Genomic DNA, 7,500 nt, shown 5'->3' with positions numbered 1-7,500 from the left:
AATTTCAATGATATAATATCACTATTTCTGTTGCCAGCTGTCAAAAACAGAAAAGCTTTAAACAATATATCAGTTTGAAGTTGAATGAAAGAGTATTAATGAAGGGAATTTTTACTAATGGTAGTTTTCTGTGAATAGTACCTTAAATGGAAAATATGGCTGATATTGTATACATTCTCTGTATTTATCGATGTCCAGCTGTATAACATTAGGATACAAAGATATCGCTAAACACAGTTTTTAATAGACTAATGTCGGCCCAAATTATGGTCAAATGTATTAGATAAGTGAGAATAAAGAAGACATATTTGGAGGTAATGAAACTTTCATAAATAGCAAAAATGTGAAATGCCTAATATACTAATCATGAATATTGTCTTGCTATGACTTGCATAACGCTACACCGGTTCGTATATTTATTTTTACGTGGTTAAAGAAGTATTTGATCTTCAGCTATTTTATTATACCGCATTAAGATATTATTTCTCATATATTTAACTAATAATTAACGAGATCAGACATAACAATGCATTACTATAATCTTATTTAGTCCTGTCACGCAAGGAAACATGATGCACCGCTTCCTTCAAATATACAGTATTCGACTAAACACAGAAGGATGTTTGACACACACACACACATATATGTATATGAGTTCAAGTGTTTTTTTTTTTTTTTTTTAAGATATGATCCGAATCAACTTCATCCTTGGTGCCTCAGTGGCGTGGTTGGTATGGTCTTTTCCTGCCACCTCGGTGGCCGCGAGTTCGATTCTAGACCATTCCATTGAGGGGTTAGGGATGTGTATTTCTGGTGATAAAAGTTCACTCTCGACGTGGTTCGGAAATCACGTAAAGCTGTTGGTCCCGTTGCCGAATAACCACTGGTTCCATGCAACGTAAAACACCATACAAACAAACAAACAAACAAAACAACCTTATCCTTAAAGTGAACTCTATGGTCATAACTTGAAATCGGTTTAAGATATTGCGATAAATGTTGCATGTAATGATTGTTTCATAAACCTTTATTCATCATCCTTTATTTTTCCTTTAAAAAAGGACATAAGGCCAGTTATTAGCAAACTGCCGTATTTAACGATGCATAAAACGAAAAAAACCCAGATGATGATGTTTTGAAAAGATAATCAAAGCCATCCATTTCTCCGTCACGAATCCTTGCTGTATGACAAATAATGGCAGGCGGAGGAAGGCGCTGCTGGTTAATTTGCAACAGTGTTTGCTAATTTGGGATTTATTGCGACGCTTTAGTCGCACAATCCGCACTGATGGCCTGGATCTCCGTTGATTCCCTCCTAATGAAATGAAACGAGAGTTAGACAGGAGGTCATTGTCACGGTGGATTCAATTACCTGGTCGTTGGGCTTCGCGGAAGAGACGGATTCGCTCTTTTGTTGCCCCTTGATGCGTTGGTGCGTCTCTGGCCAGGCAGCGATGCGACTTCTTGAATGAGAAGATTTTTCAAAGCTTGATGTTTGATTGTGTTCATTTCCCTTCTCTCGCTCGATTTATTGACGATTTCTGCGTTGGTGTATGTCCGTCGTGGCAATTCTGTGATTTCTTATTTCAGTTAATCTGACTCTGGTCTTTACGTACTTACGCACGACTGTTTATGGTTTATGCTTTATTGTGTTCATGTCATAAAGTTGATGAGTGTTTGTTACAGAGATTATTCATATTTGGAATATCGTTCATGACTGATGATTTAGTGTAATTTTGCCCTGGCATTCTTGTTAGTGATTGACGCTATATACTATAAAACAAAATGCGTGGGTAGCCACCTGTGTTTAACCCTATTTCCGCCTGTCTTTTGGAATTATTGCTATGTCTCCGTTTTAATCGTATCCTTCATTTGCATGACGCTTACAAAACTCATTGCTTTGCCAGTTTATCGATTGTTCCACACCTACACATATTGCAAACCACTACCCAATGTCTGGGACGCCAAATCCCCGATTTCCTGATACTAATTCACAAAAGTCGTTCCTTAAAGGTGATGTTTCTACACACTGACTCGTTACTCCTTTATTTTTCTGGATGGACATGCCCTTGTAAAAGCCATGGATGCCTTTTAAAGCAATTATTATCCAGGTACAAGGAAAATTTCAGATTCATGACGATGATGAGTCAGGTAAAATCATAAGGCCACCATTACCAGTTCCGTGATCACTCCCGCTGTCCTATTTTGGCCTATAAGTACCATCAATAAGTCCTACTCCGATACCGCATTTCCAAAGGTCGCCTCCAAATGAGACTGATAGATGGATCGACGGTATTATCAATGATGATACTGTTAGAATTGCCGCAGTTACTTCAGCTCAATTAAGTATCAGTTGCCCTACTGATAACTTCTTCTTACACTTTAGAAAACTGATTTAATTTCTGAAGTAAAGTCTCCGGAATGCTTAAACCAAATGTCATAAATATCAACTTAAATAACATCAAACCTCTTCTCATTAATCAACACTATTTTTCATGTATACTTTTCAAAGAGTAAAGTTTACATTTTTTTTAAGAAGAGTGCCATTCTTGCTCTAGTCTGCAATTGAGATTTTCAATTGCCCTGTTGAATCTGTGAAAAAAAGACATCCTTGGTTTATCCTGAGATAAGAAAAAAAAGTTTGTATTTAGCCTTCAAGAGTGACCGGTAAGTTTCAGGGTTTACCTACCTTTGGTTTTGTTTTGGTGACTGTGAAATCCTTAGTATGATTTGCTAGATACAAAACCTCAGGTCATTTTTCTTGAAAGAAAAAAAATTATTACTACGTCTCTAAATACTTGGCCGGATCGGAATATTGTTCTACTTCTGTTTTTTTTCCCACCAAAATGGGATGAATGTAAGTAAAGTAGCCTACAAAGATTAAGGATTCTCAATCAAATGTACATCATAAGGATATGAACTTTGGTTTAATATGCTCATTTGAAAGTACTGTAATTTATATATTCCTTCAAAATGTGGAGGAGAATAAAGCTTGGTAAATGACATAACATTACCCACGATTATTTTACCGTTATGTAGAACCTAAAGTGAAATACACTGCAGTAAATATGCTATTGATGCGTTTTTATGTGAACAAATCACACTGTCCAAAGTACATAATCTTTCATATTAGTGAAGTTATTGCGCACATAAAAAATTATGACGTCTTGATAAAATGTAATTTTCTTATTGATGGCTTTATTTATTCCGCAAACACGTTTGTAGCCCTTGCCATTACTACTATTGATAAGAACATTGATAACTGACTTTCAGTTTAAAGTTATTGGATCATGACTTACATCAACTATGAATTATGTGTATTACCTAGGTTAAAGACAGGGTCAGTGGCCTTAGAAACGATGCATAATTTTTTCAACAAAGATTAAAACAGTAAATCGTTTTCCTTACATTGCACCAAATTAAATACATTACTTTAGATTTACCTTGCTTATATAAAGTATTAAAATAAGTAACTTCGACTCTCACCATTGTTCTAAGAATAATGATTATATCAGCCTTGGTTTAATTGAAGCTCGGAGACATATCCTTATACAAATTAATATTTCTTAATTGGTAAAAAATTACCAAATTGTCATGGATTGTGCAAATTTCTCTAATATGGAAAAAAAGTGTGTAAATTGGACGCTAATTCTGAATGCTTGGTTGCCATCTATAATGTGACACGCACAAATCTTCAAATATTCATAAAGGAAATTGAGACAGGAATGATTTTATATAAATTTACAAAAGAGTATGAAACACGTGAAGGATGTGTGACGGGGAAGAATTTTCATTCTGTTAATGGAGGAGGTTACATTACAGGACAATGTTTGTAGAACTGAAAGAGATAGTTTGATGGGGTTTTCATGGTGCCGGAGATGTTTTACGAAAAAAAAAAAAAATATATATATTTATATATATATATATACTATATATAGAACATATATATATATATATATATATATATATATATATATATATATATATATATATATATATATATATTATTATATAACAAAGAGGCCTCTGAAAAGGTTGTCTGTATTTGAAACTTATTTATGGGTCATTTACAGTATTTATTTAGTTCTACCTAGCCACCTGGGGGGGCAACCAAGTCCTTATGGTGTCCGGTCCCAAGCCCGGATAAATAGGGAGGTTTGGTGTCAGGAAGGGCATCCGGCTGTAAAAATCTGTGCCAAAACCAAAAATGGAATGAGCCGAAATATGGAAAGAGGTAATGCTAGGGCGTACTCCGTAAACGACGCACAGAGACATCGCCCTAACTCTGTGGTAAGGCGAGGGCTACTGCATCAGGAGCGGGTGCAGTAATAAAGAAGGCGAGCTCACATTGGGTTCAGAGTATGTCAGCTAAATGTTGGGTCCATGACTGGGAGAGGTAGAGAATTGGCTGACTTGATGAGAGAAAAGAAAGTAGATGTTGTGTGTGCAAGAAACGCGGTGGAAAGGAAATAAAGCTAAAGAGTTGGGAAGGAATGGATATAAGCTATATTATAGTGGAGCAAATAAACAAGGTAGAAATGGAGTTGGCATAGTACTGTCTAGTGAACTAAAGAACGGTAATAGAAGTGCATAGAAAGAATGACCGTATCATCAGATTGAAGATATGTTATGGAGGAGAGATTCTGAATATTATAAGCGCATATGCACCACAAGTTGGTTGCACAGAAGAAGAGAAGGGAAATTTCTGGAGAGACATGGGATGGAATAATGCAAGAACTGGAAGAGCATGAGAGGGTGATAGTTGGGGCAGATTTGAATGGCCATGTCGGAAGTGAAAATGAGCGATTGGGCGGGTGCATGGGGGCCATGGAATTGGGGAGAGAAACCCAGAAGGAGAGAGTGTAGTGGCGGACTGCTGTTGTCATTCGACATGGCAATAGTAAACACATTTTTTGAGAAGAAAAGGGAACACCTAATATATAGGAGTGGGGGAAGATTCTCCCAGATAGACTATTTCTTGTATAAAAGGATAAATCTGGTGGAGGTCAAGAACTGCAAAGTTATTCCAGGCGACCATGTAGCCCCCCAACACAGGCTGCTATGTATGGACTTGAAGTTGAAAAGGGAAAGAAAAACCAAAAGCTAAAGGGATAAGGAAAATTAAATGGTACGAATTACAGAAGGAAGGGGATAAGAAGAGAGAGTTTAGAGGAGGGTTTTGGAGGATATTGATATAGGGATTGAAGATGTTCAAGAATGGTGGGCCGAAATGCAGCAGTAATAAGAAGGCATGGAAAGGAGCTGCTAGGAGAGACATCTGGTATCATATGGGAAGAAAAGGATAGTTGGTGGTGGGATGAAGACCTTGAGAAAGTAGTAAAAGATAAGAAGGAGGCAAAGAAAAGATGGGAAGAGTCACAGTCAGTGGAAGACAGAAATAGGTACAGAGAGAAAAACAAGGTGGTGAAAAAGGTGGTAGCCCAAGCTAAAGCAAAGTCGTATGATGATATGTATAATGAGCTGGGGACAAAGGAAGGATTAAAGAAGATGATGAAGCTATCAAAGGCTAGAAAGTAAGAGCACCAAAGATATAACACACATCAAACAAATAAAGAATCAAGAGGGTGTAGTGCTTAGAAAGGAGGAAGACATTGTGAAGAGATGGAAAGAATATTTCGAACAGTTGTTAAATGAAGAAAATAATAGACTAATAAGAGAGGATGGGCAAGTGAACATTGGCATGGTAATGAGGTTTTTATAGGCAAGAGGTACTAAATGCACTGAAGAAGATGAAGAATGGGAAGGCAACCGGACCAGACATGATCCCGGTGGAGGCATGGAAAGCATTAGGAGATGAAGGAGGGATATACTGTACGATCTTATGATAAAGATCCTTGAACAGGAAAAGATACCAAATGAGTGGCGTGGAGTATATTGATCCCAATTTTTAAAGGGAAAGGCGATGTCCAAGAGTGTGGTAATTATAGGGGCATTAAATTGATGTCCCACACTTTGAAGATACTGGAAAGGATGATAGATGCTAGACTGAGAGAAGAAGTACAAATAGGTAAAGAGCAGATGGGATTTATGAAGGGAAGGGGAACAACAGATGGTATATTTTGTCTGAGGCAAATAATGGAGAAATTCGGGGAAAGACAAAGGGACCTACATATGGTATTCATTGACCTTGAAAAGGCTTATGACAGAGTCCCGAGACAAGAGGTATGGAGGAGCCTGAGGGAGAAGATGGTGCAGAGAAGTATGTGCGATTGATACAAGAGATGTACCGGAATGTATTTACCAGAGTGAGGAGCAGTGTTGGGGAGACAGAAGGTTTTGAGGTGAGAGTAGGATTACACCAGGGGTCGGCTCTGAGCCCATTTATCTTAACATAGTGATGGATGTTATAATAGAGGAAGTAAGGGAGACAGTACCATGGAACATATTGTATGCGGATGATATTGTTCCTGTGTTGCAGAGAGCAGGGAAGATCTGGAAGTGAAATTGGAAAGATGGAGACAAGTACTGGAGGACAGAGGAATGAGAATAAGTTAGATCCAAGACAGAATATATGTGGTACCACCACTGAGGGGGATGATAGAGAAAGTATTCAGCTTGGTGGAGAGCAAATAAGGAGAGTTGATAAGTTTAAGTATTTGGGATCTTTTGTTAACGCTGGAGGAAGTATGGAAGAAGAAGTAAAACATCGGGTACAGGCAGGCTGGAACAACTGGAGAGCGGCCTCGGGAGTTCTTTGTGACAAAAGAGTGCCGCTTAGGTTAAAAGGAAAATTTCACAAGACGGTGGTAAGAACAGCAATGCTGTATGGTACGGAAACAGCAAGCATGAGAAAAGCAGAGCAGAAGAAGATGGATGTGGCAGAAATGAGAATGCTTAGGTGGATGTCTGGGGTAACAAGAGTGGATAGGATCAGAAATGACTACATAAGGGGGTCAACTAAGGTGGTGGAAGTATCAACGAAAGTGCAGGAGGGGAGGCTGAGATGTGGTATGGACACCTGTTGAGAAGATGAGGACCACGCTGGGAGACATACTATGGGAGTGGAGGTGCAAGGAAGAAGAAAGAGAGGGAGACCAAGAAAGAGATGGAAGGACTGTGTGAGAGGAGATTTACATGAGAAGGGAATTGATGAGGCAGAAGTGCAAGATAGAAATAGATGGAAACGGCTCATCCGAAACGGCGACCCCATATAAAAAATGGGAAAAAGCTGGGAAGAAGAAGAAGAAGAAGAATTTACAGTATTTATTTAGATAGTAAATCTATAAAAAGATTTTTTTTTTTGTGTTTGCACAGAAAACAAGCGGTGTTACAGAGGGGTTGGGGTTGTTGGTGAGTGGGGGTTGGGGGTTGTTGGTGGGGGGTGTTATTTTGACTGAGGCACTTATTTTTTTTACGTTATTTGGTGTTATTGCAGGGAGTTCACGTATGACCAATTAAGTCATTCGATAATGATCCTTGTAATATGAAGTAAGAGATATACTTTCCCATTAAAAAATATGTATTAATTTCGACAAAAAC

The sequence above is a fragment of the Macrobrachium nipponense genome, chromosome 3 (genome assembly GCF_015104395.2).
Source record: "Macrobrachium nipponense isolate FS-2020 chromosome 3, ASM1510439v2, whole genome shotgun sequence".
NCBI classification, from domain to species: domain Eukaryota; kingdom Metazoa; phylum Arthropoda; class Malacostraca; order Decapoda; family Palaemonidae; genus Macrobrachium; species Macrobrachium nipponense.
This window is presented reverse-complemented; position numbering follows the sequence as displayed.